The 20,490-nt window shown below is 40.6% G+C and overlaps 2 pseudogenes; both read left to right on the forward strand.

Annotated features, from left to right (window-relative positions):
• Nucleotides 1-8,479, forward strand: part of LOC140699179 (cyclic AMP-dependent transcription factor ATF-5 pseudogene) — a 33,753-nt pseudogene extending 25,274 nt beyond the window's left edge.
• Nucleotides 8,480-15,274: 6,795 nt separating this feature from the next.
• LOC140699895 (cyclin-dependent kinase 16 pseudogene) lies at nt 15,275-17,008 on the forward strand (annotated as a pseudogene).
• The last annotated feature ends 3,482 nt before the right edge of the window (nt 17,009-20,490 follow it).

Genomic DNA, 20,490 nt, shown 5'->3' on the forward strand with positions numbered 1-20,490 from the left:
CTTCAAATTGGCGCTGGGTGGGAAAATGAGGTCACATGGCATTTGACTTGCCTGGAGTCAGAGGCTAGATGTGGGCTTGACATTTTGTATTTACAAGTGCTTTGTGTGTTTATCTCATTTTAATTCTTATAAAGCCCCTTTGAAGTGATGATGATTATCCGCATTTTGCAGAGGAGGTGATTAAAGCATGGAGAGTTTGTGATGCAGCCAAGGTCACATGTTCACTAGGTGCCAGCAGTGGGTTAGAATCCAGGTTTGTCTGACAACAGGCTCATGTTCCTCAGCCACTATGTTCTACTGCTTTTGTGTCAAACTACCATCAAATGATTGTTTTTTTCCACTTCCTGCTTAAGAAAAAGAGCTATTGTCTCCTGGAAAAACAAAAATCTAAGGATATAGTTTGTAACTTCATCTTATTTGATTATGTAAGTATTTATATGTGTGTCTGTGTGTGTGTGTGTCATACACACACTTGGGAGGAAATCAATGTTTTGAATGAATGCATGAAAAAGGAGTAAGTATAGGTCTCCCCCCGCCAAGGAAGCAGCTTCATTCTGATTTTAAAAGTTGTACACGCTCTTTCTTTTAACAACAGCAAACAAGACAACATGCAGCTAGAAAATAAAAACCCCCAGTGCCTTCACCATCAAGAGACATCATTATGTTCATTGAGACTGTTTTGTAAAAGAAATAACTGACCATATAGATCTCACATAACTGGTAATAAAGGTCACTATTTATTTTAGCTACAAATAGAATGAACCAGAGTTTTTGGGGGCGTCATAATTGAGATTCATTGTCAAATGTTGTATATAAATAAACTGTCCAGTCCTCGATGCTATTTTTGCCCAGTCTGGTTCTGCACTAGTTCTGCTGCACAATGTGCTGATGTGGAGAGCCTGAGTACAGGTTCCTGTCCTCCAGTCTCTGTTTCCAGCACAGTTGACACAGTGTGTGCTGTCACGGCCAGGGCTGGAGTGTTTTCCTGACCAGTGTCTCAGGAATCATAGTCATTTTTTTCATTCTGCTGTTTTCTGAGCAAATCAACCTACCACACTCTCCTCCTATCTTCTCCTCCCCTTCTCTCCCTCCTGTCCATTGCTTGCCTGTCTTCCTCTCACAGAAGCATTTAGGAGGTGGAAGAGATCTGAGAATGAAATTTGAGTGGGCCCTTCTCCCCTGGTAACTCTGCCGTGTGTATTTTTGAAGATACTGATGTGGGCTGTTGCTGTGAGATGTCGGGAGAGGGGCCTGTGCAGGCCCTGCTTCATCCTGAGTAACCCGGCCTGGCTTGGAGAGCCTGCATCTCCTTCGTCCTTCAGAGAAGAAGAGGGCATGGTCACGGGTCACAGAGCACCTGGGCTTCCCAAGGTACCAGGGACAGCTGTGGTCTTCGCTAGGAAGCTTGGGCAGCCTGCAGCTCTCAGGTAGCGTGCCCTTCTACCCTGGGCACCATCATAGAATCTCACACGTGTACTCTATGCTTTTTGAAGCAGTTGTATCCATTACAATTCCTCTATGAGGCAGTTAGGACAAGCGTTATTTTCCCCACTTTACAGATGAGAAAGCTGAGATACACAGCATATAAAATTTGCCCTAAGTCACACACACAGACATAGAGCCAGACCTAGGTCTTCGACCTCTTGACCACCATCTTGCCGTCAGACCGGCATTTCCCACAGTGTGTGCTACTAAACGTTGGTTTCACAGTCTGGTCTGTCAACAAGTGTCAGAGACGTGAGGGTTCATGTTATCACACCCACAAAGCAAAACACAACATTTGAATTAATGAAGGATGCTGTGTTTTGCTTTGCTTTACTTTATATATTAACATGAAGTTAAGTGTAGTAAAGGCTCAAAAAATTACAAAGTTGGAAATCCTGTCAGTGGGGCCAGAGGTCCCAAGTGTACTTCCTCAGTGAGCTTTCAGCCCAGGAGGAGCCATTATTCTGGAGGATATGTTGGAGATGCTTTCCTAGGCCCAGATGTGCTGCCTTGTCCTGGGTTTACTTTGGAGGTGCTCCAGGAGACTTCAGTGTTTAGGGGAAAATTGTATCTTCGGAGACCTGCAGGATGAGTGCACATAGACAGTGGCTGGAGATGCTTCAGGAATGGAGACTACCCTGGGAGTCAGGTGGGAGGCTGGACCTTGGGAATCCTGTCATCATGTTATTGTCAGCAGTTCAGCAGGAACTCTGTGGAGTAGGATTTTAACCAGAAGACAGGAAGGTTCTCCATCAGCAGGATCAGCATTCGAGGACCAGTTGTCAGAGCTGTTAGGTCAAGATTCATGAGCTGTAGTGTGAGTGACAGCTGCACTGTATGGCAAGGATGGACGTAAGACATTTGGACCAAGAAGAGCATGCTGCTGCATCTTGGCTGGTGTTGAACCAGGCACTTTCCCCGAGTGAGGCTGTGCGTATTGACCACCTCTGCCCCTGCTCTTCTTTACTATTTAATATTCAACTTTGCTGCTTTTGTTACACTTACCATGGGGAGGGGGTGTTTGGTGAAGGTGCGAGTGGCAGCTTCTACCTCCATTTCATTTGTCAGCCCTCCTACTTCCTTTAGGAGAAGCAGAACTTGGTAACAAAACTCTTACTTTGAAGTAAGTTGTTCCAACCAGGCAGAAATGATTTATTATTTTGCATGGAAATCTCAGACAAAGGAAGCAAGTCCAACTTCTCAGTTCTGAAGAACTGGCCATTACAGTTGATGCTTTGTCTTTTGTCTTGTCTTTTCTTAAATTGCCTTGCCTTGCTGGGTCATATGGTAAGTCTATTTTAAGTCTTTTGAGGAATCTCCATACTGGTTTCCACAGTGGTTGCACCAAACTGCATTCCCATCAACAGTGTAGGAGGTTTTGAAAGTTTGTACCTTTTGACTCCCTTAAGCCATTTCACTCACACCCCTAACCCTCTGCTTCTGGCAACCGCCACTCTGTATTTATAAGCTTGTTTTTTCTTCTTTTCAAAATTTTAGATTATACATTAAAGTAAGATCATATGATTTTTTTCTCTATCTGAATAATTTTTCTTAGGATAATTTCCTTAAGGTCCATTCATGTTGTTGCAAATGGCAAGATTTCATTCTTTTTCATGGCTTAATTATATACACACACACACACACACATATGCACACACACATGCGTGCACACATACATACACTTTATATATTACACATATATTTATACACATACATACACAATTAGATACACATTATGTGTATATATATATATGCACACATACACATATTTACATGTATATTTACACATACCTACATATCTCCCATTCTTTATTCCTTCCTCTGTGGATGGGCATTTAGGAGGTTTCTACATCTGGGCTGTTTTGAATCCTGCTGCTGTGAGCATGGGCTGCAGATACCTCTTCCAGATCCTGATTGTAATTCTTTGGAAAATGTACCCACAAGTAGGATTCCTGGACCATATGGTGATTTTATTTTTAATTTTTTAAGGAACCCCCATTCTGTTTTTTATAGTAGCTTTATCAATGTACATCCCCACCAACAGCGCATAGTGTTCCCTTTTTTCCACATCGTTGCCAATACCAGTTCCTGTCTTTTTGATAAAAGCCACTCTGACGGGTGTGAGTGGCATCTCACTGTGGTTATGATTTGCATTTCCCTGATGGTTAGTGATGTTGAGGATATTTTCATGTACATGTTGTTTACTTGTACATATTCTTTGGCAAAATGTCTGTTCAGATCCTCTGCCCATTTTAAATTCAATTTTGGGGGGGTTTTGATGTTGTTGTTATTGGGTTGTAGGAGTTCTTCATATATTTTGGATGTTAATGCCTTATCAGACACATGATTTGCAATTATTTTCTCTCATCCCGTAGGTTGCTTTTCCATACTGTTTTGATTAGTAGAGCTTTATAGTATCTTTGAAATCAAGTCTCATGATCCTCCAGCTTTGTTCTTCTTTGTCAAGACTGCTTTGGTTATTTGAGGTCTTTCATAGCTCCACACAAAGTTTAGAATTGTTAGTTCTATTTCTGTGAAAAATGCCATTGGGATTTTGATCAAGTTTGAATTGAATATGTAGATTGCTTTCAGTACTATGGACATTTTAATAATAGTAGTTTTCTAATCCATGGACACAAAATATATTTTCATTTACTTGTGTCTTCTTTAGTTTCTTTCATCAATGTCTTATTGTTTTAAATATAAAGGGTCTTTTACATCCTTGGATAATTTTAGTCTAGGTATTTTATCCTTTTTGATAAAATTGTAAATGGGATTGTTTTCTTAATTTCCCTCAATTTGAGTTTTTCATTAGCCTATAGTAATGCAGCAGATTTCCATATATTGATTTTGTATCTTGCAACTTCAGTGAATCCATTTATTGATTTTATTTAACAGGAAGACATAAAATTCTAAATTTACCTAAAAATATACTGAGCAACAGCTCTCAAAGTTAAAATTAAATCTAAAATCATAAATGGAGATTTAAAGAACTCTCTCAGTAACTGACAGAACAAAAATATCAGTAATGCTATAGAATATTTAAACCATACATTTAAACATTTACACATAGAACACTGCATCCAAAAGTCATAGAGTAGTTTTATCCTCTAGTGCACATGGAACATCTACCAAAGTTGATCACATGCTAACCTTAAAAAAGTCTTATCGTAGTCTTAATAATAGACTTGACAAGAATATTACCAGAAAAAGGAAAACTATGGAATAATGCACCTGATAAATATAGAAACATAAAGCCTCAAACAAAATATTGGCATATCAAATAAGGCATATTTTAAATATTAATACAGTTAGCTTTGTCCAAGGAGTAAAAGGTGGATTTAAGATTCAAAGTCAATCAATATAATTTACCATATTAAGAAAGAAGAGAAGAAAACTACATAATTATAGCAAATGTGGGGGAAGAATCTCATAAAGTTTAGCACCTTTTCATTAATAAAAAAGCCCTAACCCTAACTTCCTACGCTGCTGGTGGGAATGCAGCCACTGTGGAAAACAGTATGGAGATTCCTCAAAAGACTAGGAATAGACTTACCATATGACCCAGGAATCCCACTCCTGGGCATATATCCAGAAGGAACCCTACTTCAAAAAGACATCTGTACCCCAAAGTTCACAGCAGCACTATTTACAATAGCCGAGACATGGAAACAGACTAAATACCTATCAGCAGATGACTGGATAAAGAAGATGTGGTATATTTCTACAATGGAATATTATTCAGCCATAAAAACAACAACATAATGCCATTTGCAGCAACATGGATGTTCCTAGAGAATGTCATTCTAAGTTAAGTAAGCCAGAAAAAGAAAGAAAAATACCATATGAGATCGCTTATATGTGGAATCTAAAAAAAAAAAAAAAGAAGAAAAAAGAAAGAAAAAGACAAATGAACATAAATACAAAACAGAAACAGATTCATAGACATAGAATACAAACTTGTTGTGGTTACCGGGGGCATGGGGGTAGGAAGGGACAGACTGGTAGTGCAAAATTTGTAGATACTGACAGGCATATGTAGAATAGATAAACAAGATTATACTGTATAGCACAGGGAAATATATACAAGATCTTGTGGTAGCTCACAGTGAAAAAGAATGTGACAGTGAATATATGTATGTTCATGTTTAACTGAAAAATTGTGCTCTGCACTGGAAATCAACACAACAGTGTAAACTGACTCAATAAAAAAAATTTTTTTAAAGAAACACATAGTAAAATATGGACAAAAGTGAATTTCCTTAATCTGAACTATAGTAACAGCAATAACAAAAAAAAACTCAAGGAATCATCATATCTGATGATGAGATACTGATGTCTTCCTCCTGAGATTAGGACTGAGACAAGTACCACGTCTATTTAATTTATAATGGTCTTCCTCACTGTAATAAATCAAGGTCTTACTCACTGTAATAAGACTAGAGATAAATAAACCTCTTAACCCCACAGATGATATTATTGTTTATAAAGAAAACCCAAGAGTGAATTTACCAAAGTTGCCAGATACATAACATACAGAAACCAATTGTATTTCTATACGTAGCAACAAAACAATTTCAAATAATACTAGTTATAGTCTCATCAAAATACAACAAATAGCTAGGGATAAATCTGTAAAAGACACATGAAACCTCTACAGAGAACACTACAGCACATTGTTGAAATAAAAGACTATCTCAATTAGTGTGGCAGAGCATAGTATAATCACATATTAAAAAAACTCAATATTGTAAAGATGTCAGTTCTTTTTAAATTGATCTACAGATTCAATGCAGTTGCAATAAAAATTACAGCAGGTATTTTTTATGGAAATTAATAAGCTGATTCTAAAACTTGTCTAGAAGTCTAAGTACCAAGAATGGCCAAGATAATCTTGACAAATTACCATGAAGTTAGAGAATATACACGAGCTAAGACAGAATTAAAAGACTGGGCAGTTTGTGCAAGAACAGAGAAATAGCCCAATGGAAAATCATATCATTTTAGTTTGCTGCAGCTTCAGAAAGCCAAGTTTTATTTGTGATAGAAAAGTAACTCTGGGAGGAATTCAATGGCTAAGTCCATCCTCTTGGCTTTATACTCTGCTCAGCAATCTTGGGTAAGCTGGTAAGACTGTGGCTTGTCTTCTGTAAGCTCATGGCTTGTATATGAAAACAAAGCTAAAAGACTGAGCATCTGAATGCATTCAGTCACTTTTGGTAGAAGCAGTGGATGGAGAGAAATACATGTGTCATTTTCTATTACCTTTTTATGTTGAAATAACTGAAACCTTTCAGTAAAGTTGAAAGTATTGTTACAAAGAAGTATATAGAGTTCATCTCAGTTCCCCAATTGTGAACATATTATCACTTTTTAATATTCTCTCCAGTTTTCCCCTAAATTATATAGCAAACATGCTGTTTCCTTACTTATAAATATTTTAGTGTGTATTTATTTCCTAAAACCAAGGAGACTTTGTAATGGATTCAACTGTGTTTCCCCCAAGTCCTTATGTTGAATCCCTAACCCTCAGCGTGACTGCATTTGATAACACAGCCATTAAGAAGGCGATTAAGATTAAAGGAGGTCATAAAAGTGGGACCCGAATCCAAAAGGACTGACACCTTATAAGAGGAGGAAGAGAGAGAGGGAGCTTCCATGCTCACTGAGGAAAGGCCTTCTTGGGGGCACAATAAGAAGGTGAATGTCTGCAAAATAGGAAGAGAAGTGTAACGAGAAATCACCCTTGCTGGCAACTTAATCTTGCACTTCTGGCCTCTAGAACAGTGAGAAATTAAATTTCTGTTGCTTATATCTGTCCCCAGTCCCCAGGGCTGCCTCGTTCCCCAGCCTCAGATGAAGGTCTCTCCTCCTGCTACCACGACACCGCCTCCGCCTGCACAGCCCCGGCCATGGCTCTGCCGCTGCGGCCCCTCTGCGCCCCAGGCCAGTCTCCACGCTTGCGTGCCTGTGCTCGCGGATCCTGCCTTCTTTCTTCACCTGAGGCCGCCGCTGCCTCTCCTTTCTGCAGCCATGGAGTCCTCCACTTTTGCCTTGGTGCCTGTTTTCGCCCAGCTGAGCAGCTTCCAGAATCTCCTCCTAGCTGTTGGCGCAGCCTCCTTCATTGCCATCCATGCCCAGCACCCGCACCACATCCATGTTACTCCTGGCGACCCTGGGGCTGGACCTGCACAGGACCCTGGTCCCAGCTAGCGGGCTGGGCTGGCTCATAGACTATGGGAACCCCCCGGCCCCTGCCCCACTGGGCCCCTATGAGGTCCTTGGGGGAGCACTGGAGGGCGGGCTTCCGGGTGGGGGAGATTCCCTGGTAGATGATGGCTTCTCTGACTGGATGATCGAGCTGGCCTACTTCACAGCCCTTTTCCCTTTGGAGCCCCCTTGCCCTCAGGTGCCCTCCCCACATCTTCCCAGATCTGGAAGCTAAGCTTCCCTCCTATAAAGGAACTTGAGCAGATGGAAGACTTCTTCCTTGATGCTTCCTCCTCCCACCATCATCCCCAAGTCCGAAACCGCTGCTGCCACCGCCACCAGCACCAGTACCTTTCCTCCCCCGCCCCTCCCCCTTCTCATCTTTGACCTCCCCCAGCCCCCTGCCCTGGCTACCCTTGACTTGCTAGCCATCTACTGTTGCAGGGAGGGTGGGCCAGGGGACTCTGGGTTGGCAACCCGGCCCCCATCCCAGCAACCCCTTTGTCCACGTCCACCCTCTCGCCCAGCCCCCTACCCCAATCCTGCCACCACCCACAGGGACCACGAGCAAAAGGAGAGGGACCAGAACACATCAGCGGCTCTGAGGTGCCTGCCGAGGAAGCGCCCAGAGGGCGAGGCCCTGGAGGGCTGGTGCCAGGGGCTGCAGGCGCGGAACCGGGAGCTGAGGGAGACGGCTGAGTAGGCGGAGTGGGAAATCCAGTATATCAAGGGGCTGCTCATCTAAGTGCACAAGGCTTGAAGCTAGGAGACCCGGAACAGCTAGCCAGGCAGGGGCTTTGTGCGGTAGGGGGCGCTGGTCTTCAGTTCTGGCTCCCTTGTCTTTCTGGGGCTGAGGTGGGAGGATCCATCCCGCTGTCATCCCCCTGCATCCAGCTTCCTGTCAAACCCCTCCCTCCCTCCTCCCACCCCCCCTTTCTCTCTCCCCTTTGATCCTTGTCTCCTCTCCTGTCCATTCTGAATTGGCTCCCCTCTCTCCCCAGAATCAAGGCATGTTTGGCCTCAGTCAACATGTACATCCTTATGAACAGCTGAGGAACAGAGCCCTACAGGGAACCTGGGGAGCAGGGGAGAGCTTGGAAACTTAGTCTCCCAAACAGGAAATGAGGCCAGGAAGCTCTGCAGAATGACGATGCATACGAGGACAGGGGAACCATCTGGGGACTAAGCCAAGAAAAGTTTTAAGAATGGTGCCCAAAGAATGTAAGCCAAACAAGCCAGGTGACCTTGGGGAACTACATTTGGGGGATGGAACCAAAAGGTGGCCAAGTTCGCAGAGCAGGTGGATATACAGGCAGATGGGGAGGTGGGCGGGGTGGAGAACAGCCTAATTGGTGACTGGGTGTTCATTTTAGCTCTGGGAGGAAGTCAGGGTTTTGTGAAGGTGTTGGAGGAGGGGCCGCATCAAGGTGAGGGAGGGGCAGGGACTGACCCTTTCTGGGGAATTGTGAGTGGAAATAAAATGAAGTATTTCCTCTGAAAAAAAAAATTCTATTCTTTAAGGCACTCAATTTGTAATTTTTTGACAGTAAATTATGACAGTACCAGGAGACAAACACACTCCCCTATTACAGCACAACCATTAACATCAAGACATTATTAGTATTCATACAATACCACCACCTAATCCAGGCCCATTCAGATTTTCTGATTTCCCAGCCTTGTTCTTTATAGCAAAAACAAAACAAATAAACAAAGCAAATAAAACAAACAAAAATGAGCTTCTCTTTTCACCCTTCTGCTTCCATTCCAGGATCCAATTCAGGATCATATATTGATCTATTTGTCATATGTTTTTAGTTACCTTTAATTTGGAATGATTTCCCTAATATTTAATTATCTTTTGTGATCTTAACATTTTTAGAGTTCTGGTCATTCATCTCATATAATTTCCTTTGATTTAGGTTTGTTTTATATTTTTGTATAATCAGATTAAGCATATGCATTTTTGGCCAGAATACTGGAGAAGTCAACCTGTGGTCTTTTCAGTGCAACATAACAAAAGACCCATGATATTCATGTGTCTCTGACTGATGATGTTAACATTTGTCACTTGGCTAAGATAATGTCAGTGAGGTTATTCCACTTTAAAGTTAGTTAATAAGTATTTTTATTTATTAACTGATATGTGTAAGTACTTTATCAATTAAAAAGTAATTAATCATTGTTTTCTGGGGCAAAACTTTGACACTGTGTATAAACCCTGTTTCTTCAAGCATTTATCCATTAATTTTAGCATCTCCTGATGATCTTTCCTGAATCAATTAATATAAATACTGATTTTCTAATCTATGATAGAAAATCTAAGCAAACAAATGGAGGATATAAAAAAATCAAATAGAAATTATAGAACTGAAAAATACACTAACCAAAATTAAAAAGTCACCAGAGAGGCCAACAATCAATATTGAGAATTACTATCACAGGGAAAATAATAATGGAACTTGAAGACAGAACAGAACAGTGAAAATAACCCAAACCGAAAAACAAAGAGAAAATAGACTGAAAGAAGTTAATAGTATCACACGGACTCACCTATAGAAAAATAACAACAACAACAAAAAATTAACATTTGTATCAGCAGAGTCCCAAAAGGAGAAGAGAAAAATGTGGGACTGAAATAGTTTTCAAATAAATAATAGCTAAAAACATCCCACATTGGCAAAAAACATAAATTTACAGGTACAAGGAGCTGTGTGAACCCCAAACAGAAATGCATTATCAAGTCACACCAGAAATAAGCTTCTGAGAACTACAGATAAAGGAAAACTCTCAAAAGTAATAAAAGAGAAAAGGTGAACTAATTACAAGGAGGAAAAGTAGCTATCTCAATTGAAACCACAGAACCCAGAAGGGAGTGGCACACTTTTATTAAAGCAATGAAAGAAAAAAAAATATTACTCCAGATTTCTGCATCCAGCAAAGCTATCCTTCCAGAATAAAGGTGAAATCAAGACATTCTCAGATGAATGAACACTAAGAAATTTTGTTGCCAGTAGACCTGCTCTTAAAAATTCCCAAAAGAAGTTCTTCAGGCAGAAGGGAAGTGACACCAGAAGGAAACTTGAAATATCAGGAGTGAAGAAGGAATCATAAAAGGAGTAAATATGGAATGCAACACAACTAATATTACATTTCTTCTGATACTGGGACTTAAGAAGCATCACACCTTCTGCTTTCACTCTCTTAGATCTTGAGGCCTCCAAGTTTTGCAGAAGTTTGCACTAGCTTACTAGAAGAGGAGAGGCCTCCTTGGGGCACACACGGTGATGGCGTCAACTTCTAGATATGTGAGTAGGTTGTTCTGGGTGTTTCATTTCCAGTTAAGCCACAGAAGTGACCCTAGGCAAGATCAGGAAGAAAATCACCAAGATTTCAAAACCACAGAATAGAGAAGTAATTAATCTTTGTTGTTTTAAGCCTGTTTCAAATAATTGTTAAGAAAATAGATAAGCCAGAGATTTCATGAGAATATTTCCAAAACACATATCTGATATAGAACTTATATCCAAAACATATCAAGAACACTGATAATTCAGTAAGAAACCACTCAGCCCAGTAAAGAGATGGGGGATATTTTTCTGTCAACACTTCAACATAGAAAATAAATGAATGTCAAAATATATATGAAAAGGTGGGTAAAGTCATTAGTCATGGAAATTAATTGCTACTTAGTAATAAAATGAAATCAACTACTGACATATACAATAACACACAGGAATCTCAAAAAGTGCAGAGTTAAACAAGCTAGACACAAAGAGTATGTATTACATAATTCCAGTTATATAAAATTTGAAAACAGACAAGATTAATATATGATAATGAAAACCAGAACAGCGGATTTTCTCTCTGGGTGCAAGGCAGAAACTGGGAAAAGAGAGAAGCAAACAGTTTTTGTTGTAGAAATGCTGTGTGTCTTAATTAAGGTGGTGGTTACATAGGTGTATACATTTGTCAAACCCGTCAAACTTTAAACTTACCAACTGTGTTTTTTTATTAAAGGTAAATCACAGCCCCCAAAAAAGAGAAATGGAAAAAATAAAGGATAAAATAAGCTGAAAATATTAATATAAATTATGAGCAAATACATAATTTTTCTCAAAATATAAAGTACTTACAAAAGCTGAAATCAAAGTTTGTTATTTATAAAGATAATCTTCTAAAACAAAGCATTATTCAGTCAGTCCCTGAACAATATGTATTTTAACTGCATGAGTCCACTTATTCAGGGATTTCTTTCAGTATTAAATACTACATTACCAAATGACCTGAAGTTGCTTGAGTCTACCAAAGGGGGACCACATATGTGGAGGAACCAGGTATATGGAGGGCCAACTCTGAGTTACACACAGACTTTTGGCTGCAAGGAGGATTAGTGCCCCTAACTCCTGCATTATTCAAGGGTCAATTATAATCAACTTTTGAGTTGTGAGCATATGTTTGTGAAAAAAAATTACCCATTGTAAAACTCTTCCTGCTACTCTAATGGGAGGAACAGTGCACAGTGCATAGATACTTACAAGATAACTACAGGCATTTCTCCCTGACTCTAATGTTCAAATAACTTTATCTCTTGTTTGATAACAGTGAGGAAACTTCCAGAAAATACTGAGTGTTTTCCAGGGGTTGGTGTTTCTATTGATAGTGAATTGTAGTGTATTTATTTATATATGTGTGTGTGTGTATATATATATATATATATATATATATATATACACACACACACTTTTATATACTGTATTTTCATGATGTTTAGATGGAAACACCAACGTAGGATCGCTGGGGTCAATTTCAGTACTGTCATGAACATATATTCCACTTGCTCAATATCTCTCTGAAGAAAGATTTTTTCTTACAATAGAAGTTTTGTTTAGCCAGTCACCATTTCCTTATTTCTCTTGATGATTTCAGTGATATCAAAGAATGCTTTGGTAAGAAGGACCGACTTTGTTCAATTATAAATTATGGCACAACATATAATTCTGTGTCCATCACAAGACATAATGATTCAGATTTATGATTATCTTATAATATTGAAATAACTGTATTATGTTAAGGAAACCTATTTGGCTGAATCAAAATTTATGTGATGTTAAGGACTGTAAAAAGCCAGCCAAGAAGTCTCAGCAGATTACTGAAATCATACATGGAGAGGAGGATAATACCGTATCTGTGAATTCTGGTCATTAAAAATGTGTTTGCCTAGTGCTTCCAGGGCCACTGAAGGAGAAAAAACCCTGGAGGAACAATGAGTGGGTTATTATTAGAAAAATGCCCCCTTGGAATAATTGCCAAAGTGTTCACAGTAGCTGGGGAGAACACTCTGCAGGCCACCAGATGGAGAAGGCAGAGATGAAAGACACTTTGGGTGCTGTCAGCCCTTCACACCCACCATTTATACTTTGCTTTCCCTTCCTGCACTTCGCACAGCCACTCAGGGTGCTAGTGACAAGAATTATTTCAAGCATGGAATAACCAATTCAATAAGTCCTCACAATTTGACAAGCAACCCACATGCAGACCACACCCTTCCCCTTCATTCTACCAGTACCAGGCCATTACTAACTCCCTATTTACAATGGTCCCCAAATTTTGCGTACATCAGTATCACCTAGGCGGCTTGTTAAAACACAGATTGTGGGACTGCACCTGAAGAGTTTCTGATTCTATAGGTGGGACTCAAGAATTTGCCTTTATAACAAGTTACTAGGTGCTGTATTGCTACTGGTATAGGGACCACACTACGAGAACCAATGTAATATTTCATTCCTTTGACATCATTCCAGTTCTCTTCTGGGAAGAGTATGTCAATCTTTCAAGAAGATTAGCAGTGAGGGAAAAGAAGCTGAGGAAATAATAGGCTGTTTTACATCCAGAAATGAAGTGGAATATAATTAAATAAATCTAGCAGGAAGTAGGCTCAATAGAAGGGCTTGTTAGATTTGAGACATTTGTAGGAAGTGGAGATAGAAAGTCTGAAGAGGCAGAAGAGAGAGGAAAGAGGAAGTTTATTTACATTTCCCTACTTTGTGTGTAGCTGTCTCTGAGGGCCACGAGCAGAAATACCTAGTGGAAACGGTGATGGAACATTTTCAGAGAATTTCCCAGGGCTTCTACATAGGGAACTTGTCATCCTTGAACACCACGTGTAAGGAGCTGCACACAGAAATTCTCTGTCTACTTCAGCTTAAGATAAAAAGTAATAAATTTATTTTCTAGCTTGCCAGTCACTCGTGATAAACTAACAGGTAATTAATTTGTTAGCGAGTACTTCTTTCCATTATTTACTTCAACTTGAAAATGTTTTCTGTGAAACATGCCAATGGGAAATCATACAATATTGCTTTGTAATCTTGTTGATGTTCTAATTAACCAACACAGGACAGTAGTTACCAGGCATTTCCCCCAAATCTCAGTGAGCCTGCCCTTTGAACTTGGAATGAGGCTAGGCAAAGCAGTTACAAAATAAAAGGAATTAATGTCATTTAATAACACAGTGACTGAGTATTAGGCATTGAATGGCGAAGAAGGAAAATGAGTCAAGACCAGAAGTATTCAGAAACTAGAAGGCCAAGATTGGGTGCAGGTAATATGCAGAAATAAAAAGTAAATAAATAATTGTGGGAGTCAGTTCCAGGTAAGCAGGCGAAAACATGTTCCACCCTGTCTGTACCACTGAGTGCAGCCCTGAGACAGAATGCACAGAGCAGCTGTTAGAGGACTCTGCAAACTGAGTAACAGCAGGAGAATTGGAAAGAAGACCAGAATTTAAAGTACCAGCAAATCTCTGGTAAAGTTACCCTGTTTTCTATCCTCTGGTCCTGTCACCTCTTGGTCACAAAAGTAAGCAGCACAGAATAACTAAGGCCCTGTGCTTCTGAATACAGAACCTGAAAGAAGTACTCCAGGGACATGAAGTGTACTGGGGAGGTTACGATGAGGGGAGACCTCATGAAAGAAATCTCAGTAAATTTTTAAATAATCTTAGAAAAATCCCAAACGTTGTGTGCATGGCTGGACCTGATACGAATCAGTATAATAATAAAGACTTGTAAAACCTGATTATCAGAAAGACTTCTGGTCAGACCCAGCTGGCCGTTGGACGTGCACTTGTGGGAGAGATCTGAATAGTTCTGCAAAAGCGTTGAAATTGAATTGACATTCAACCCAGAGCCAAAGAAGACGGGCTGAAACCTGTGGCCTGAATTTAACCAGGTAAATTTCTTGCCAAAACAAACATACCAACTTTATTCAAAGGATTAAAAAAAAAAAAACCTCCGTGTATGAAAGCATGATATAGCAGTCCAAAATTCCTCAGCATATGAAGAACAGGAGACTCTCAATTCTTACGGGAAAAGACGATTAAGAAACATCAACGTTGACATGACAAAGTTAATAGAATTACCTGAAAAAGATTTTAAAATAGAAAGTTATTTAAAATATTCTAACGAGATATTGCAAGCACTCCTAAAATTAATAGATAGGTTGGAGGATTCAGAAATGAGGTATAAAGAAGCATCAGAAGGGGGTCCGCCGCATCTCCGCCAGCTGTCGGCACTGAACCGCGCGCCGCCGGGAGCTCTCAGACTCGAGCCGGCGCCGAGGAGCCCGGGGCCGCCGCCCATAGCGGCCGAGCGCAGGGGCGGCTGAGCGGGACGCCGCCGCCTCCTCCTCCTCAGAGGGCGGCAGCCCGGGCCCGGCAGCCACGCCTAAGACCCCTGGGACGGGCGCCTGCGGCGAACAGGAGGGGAAGGAGGTCGCGCGGCCTCAGCCCGACCTGCCGACCCCGCGGCGCTGAGGTGGCTCGCGCGCCCCCGCCGGGCGCCGCGGATCCGCTGAAGAAGATCAAAAGGCGGCTGTCAGTGACACTCCGAGGGGGCCGAGGTGTAGACAAGACCAGTGGTGCCCCTGAACAGACAGGCCTGGGTGAGAGCGGCGGCGGCGGTGACCGGGGAGAGGCCCCCACACGTGCTGACCCTGGGGAGCCCCGCTCTGGACGCGGCCCGCCCAGCTCCGCACCAGAGGCTGTACACGGGGACTGGAAGGTGGGGTCGCCGGGGAGAGGGGGTAGGCTTCCGCCGCGCCCTCGCGTGAGGTGCAGGCACCAGGGAGGGTGCGCATGCGCAACCCCACCCCCACTCCCGTGCAAGATCTCCACGGAAGATGTCAACAAGCGCCCATCACTAGCAGCCCCCATCCGGCTGCCCGATGGCTCCCTTGAGAAGTTGACTCCAATATCCCCGTCTTTGACAAGCCCCTCGGCTGCCGCCTCCGCCCTGTCAGCCTGCCTGAGATCGACTTTGGGAAACTGGAGACTTACATCAAGTTGGACAAGCTGGGAGAGGGTACATATGCCACCGTCTGCAAAGGCAAAAGCAAGCTCACAGACAACCTTGTGGCGCCCAGGGAGATCAGACTGAACACGAAGAGGGGGCGCCCTGCACCGCCATCTGGGAAGCGTCCCTGCTCAAGGACCTCAAACACGCCAGCATCATCCCACTACACGACATTATCCTCAGAGAAGTCGCTCACCCTTGTCTTTGAGTACCTGGACAAGGACCTGACGCAGTACCTGGATGGCTGTGGCAACGTCATCAACATGCACAGTGCGAAACTCTTCCTGTTCCAGCTGCTCCGCGGCCTGGTCTGCTGCCACCGGCAGTAGGTGCTACACCGAGACGTCAAGCCCCAGAACCTGCTCATCAAGGAGAGAGGAGAGCTCAAGCTGGCCGTCTTCGGCCTGGCCCAGGCCGAGTCTGTTCCAATGAGGACCTACTCCAATTAGGTTGTAACGCTGTGTACCGGCCCCCAACATCCTGCTCAGGTCCACGGACTACTCCTCTCAGATTGGCATGTCGGGTGTGGGCTGCATCTTCTATGAGATGGCCACGGGCCGGCCCCTCTTCCCGGGCTCCACGGTGGAGGAACAGCTGCACTTCATCTTCCGCGTCTTGGGAACCCAACTGAGGGGACGTGGCCAGACATCCTGTTCAGTGAAGAGTTCAAGACTTACTGCTATCCCCAGTCCCCTTGTCCTTGCTGTAGACTTGACAGCGGCGGGGCTGACCTCCTCACCAAGCTGCTGCAGCTTGAAGTTCGCAATTGGTTCTCCGCAGAGGATGCCATGAAACTTCTGTTCTTCCTCAGTCTGTGGAACCGCATCCACAAACCTCCTGAAACTACTTCCATGTTTGCACGAGAGGAGATCCAGCTACAAAATGAGGCCAGGCTTTGGTCTTCATCAATGCCTGACTAAGGCAGGCCAGCTTTCCAGGTGGTGGACACCGAGTTCTAATCCACAGACTGAGGCCCCAGCAGGCAGCAGCTGGAGGGATGCCACACCCCTCACAGGGAAGCCCCCAGCTGCATCCTTCCTGCTTGCTGCCTGCCTACCTGCCTGACGCATGCTCACCTTCCCACGTGTCCCCTGCTGCCTGTGCGAACACCTGACCATTGGCCTGTCAGCCCATCCATTGGCCTGTCTGCTGGGTGCTAACAAAGCTCTCATCACTCCTTAAAAAAAAATCAAAAGGAAATATTTGAACTGAAAAATAAAATAACTGAAGTATAAAACTCACTAAATAAGCTCAAAAGCATAAAGTGCATAACAGATGAAATTGTCAGTGGAACTGAAAAATAGATCAATAGAAATTATTTAACCTGGAAAAAGATATTTAAGACAAATTAACAGAGCCAGAGGAACCGGTGAGAAAATAGCAAAAGGCATAACATTCTTGCCACCAGAGTCCCAGAAAGACAGCAGAACAAGTTCAGTACTGAAAAAATATATTTCAACAAATAACATCTCTAAAATTCATTCGTGTGGCAAACCACATAAACCTATAGATTCAGGAAGCTGAACAAACCCTAAACAGGATAAACTCAAAGAAATTCCATGCTTAGACAAATCATAGTCAAATTGTTGAAACTAAAGTCAAAGAAAAATATTGAAATCAATCAGAAAAAATGGCACATTACCTGTAGGAGAACACTTTGAATGACTAACCAGAAACTACAGAAGGAAGTGCAAATATTTTTCAATTGCTGAAAAAACAGAGCTTGAAAATCTATGTTTAGTAAGAAAGACCTCAGGCAACAAGGTGAAATTAAAGTGTTCTCAGATGAAGGAAAACTGAGAGAATTTGTTGCCAGCAGACTTGCTGTAAAGGAACTGCTAAAGGGAAGTTCTTCAGATAGAAGGGAAATGATATCAGAAGATAATAGTATCTTAGGGATAGTAAGCAAGAGAAATGGTTAATTGTCATGGTACATATAATAGACTAATCTCTTAAATTCTTTAAAATACATTTGATGGTTGAAAGCAGAAAAAATAATAATAGCACTATCTGTAGGTTTTTTAATGTGTACAGATGTAATATATAATACAACCACAATATAAAGGGGTTAAAGAAATTCATATGGTTGTAAGACAAAATTCCACTTAAGGAGAAAAGTATTCATTTCAATGTGACTGTTAAAAAAATATGTAAACAGTAATTTTCAGAGAAACCATGAAAAACTATTTATACAAAGACATACTAAAAAACACACTTAGTCAATGAAGTTGAATAATAAAAGTATTCAGATAACTCAAATGAAGGCAGGACTTGGGGAAACAAAGGAAAAACAGAGGAAAAACACATAATAGAATGGTAGATCTAAATCCAAACATATCAATAATTACATTAATTTTAAATGACCTAAACTCATCATTTAAAAGACAGACTCTCACAATAAATATGGTAAGATTCTACTTATAAGAGTTATCTAGAGCAGCCAAACTCTTAGAAAAAGGATGTAGAATGGTGGTTGTCAGCAGATGAAAGTTACCTTCCTAATGGATATAGAATTTGAATTTTGTAGGATGAAAAAGTTCTAGAGATCTGTTACATGACAATGTGCATTTAGTTAACACTTTTGTACTGTACACTTAAAATGATTAAGAGGATAAACTTTATGTATTTATAACACAATAAAACATACTGTAGTTGTCAGAATAAAACAAACATCCAACAAATAAATAAAACATAGTCAAACTATATGTGGTTTATAAGAAACCAATGTCAAATATAATATCATTGGTTATAAGTAAAAGAATGATAAATGATATTGCGTACAAACACTAATCAAAATAATACTGAAGTGACTATATTAATACAAAGAAGTATACTTCAAAGGAATGAAAATTACCAAGAATAAGAACATTACATAATAAACTTAATCAATTTACCAAGAAAATATAGATTCCTAAATGTACATATACCTAACAAAAGAGTTTCAAAATGCACAGAACAAAGAGGGCAGAGTTAAGGAGAAATAAACAAACCTACAAATATGATTAGAGACTTCAATTCCCCTCTATTAGTACTGGATTCAACTAGGAAAAAGAAAGTCAGCAGGTACGTGGAAGAACTGAACATCACCATTAACTAAAAAGGTAAAATTTACAATTTCAGAATGCTTTACTGAACAATAGAAGAATATACATTATATATGTTGTATTCAGAATATACAAAGAACTTTTAACATTCAACAATAAGATCATAATCTGATTAAATATGAACAAGAGATCTGAAGAGACCACTACTGAAGATTTTCAGACAGTAAATAAGCATATAAAAAGATGTTCAACACCATTTGTTATTAGGAGAATGAAAATTAACAGAGCAACGTGTTATCTCTACACAGCTTTCTAAAAGGTTAAACCATAAACTGACAGTACCAGTTGCTGGTGAGGATGCAGAGTAACAGGAACTCTCATGCAATCCTGCTGGGAATGGAAAATAGTAGAGCCACTTTGGAAGACAATTTAGCAGTATTTTGCAAAGTTCATAGTATTACCATAAAATCCAGGAGCTACACTCATAGGGATTTAATTATTTCAAAGCTATATCCATATAAAATTCAACACATAAATGTTTAGAACAGCTTTACTCAATACTACCAAAAACTAAAAGCAACCAGGATGTCCCTGAGTACATGAATGGGTAAGCAAACAGTGGTACATCCGTACAATGGAATATTACTGAATAAGAGAATGAGCCATCAAGACACAAAAATATACAAATAAATCTTAAATGAATATCACTAAGTTAAAGAAACCTATCAGAAAAGGCTACATATTGTACTATTCTAGTTATATAGCATTCTGAATAAAGCAAAACTATATATATTATAAACAGATCAGTGGTTGCAAGGAGTTCAGGGGACAAGAGGAAAGGATCAGTTTCCTAGGTGAAGCTTAGAGGATTTTTTAGCTTGGTGAAACCATCTGTATATTTTAAAAACAGGTACATGTTATATGTGTGTCAAAACTCACAGAACTTCACAGCATAAAAAATAAATATTGATGTATAAAAGTTAAAAATAGCTAGGAGATCAGCGTACCCCAGAATAGAATATAGAATGTGACTAAATAATCTAATTATATTCAAAGTTATGCAAAACATCCCTGAAGGGAAAAAGACCTAAGAAACTTTGATATGAGTGGAATCTGTTAGATTAACCCAACACAATTAACAAAATGGCAATAAGAATATATGTATTGATAATTACATTAAATATAAAGGGATTAACTGCTCTGACCAAAAGATACAGACTGACTGGATACAAAAAGAAGACCCATATGTATGCTGTCTACAAGAGACCCACTTCAGACCTAGAGGCACATGCAACCTGAAAGTTGGGGATGGGGATGGGGAAAAAAAACTCCATACAAACAGAAACCAAAAAAAAGCTGGAGTAGCAATACTTCTATCTAACAGTATTGATCTTAAA

This window comes from Vicugna pacos, chromosome 11, assembly GCF_048564905.1.
Source record: "Vicugna pacos chromosome 11, VicPac4, whole genome shotgun sequence".
In the NCBI taxonomy this organism is placed as follows: Eukaryota; Metazoa; Chordata; class Mammalia; order Artiodactyla; family Camelidae; genus Vicugna; species Vicugna pacos.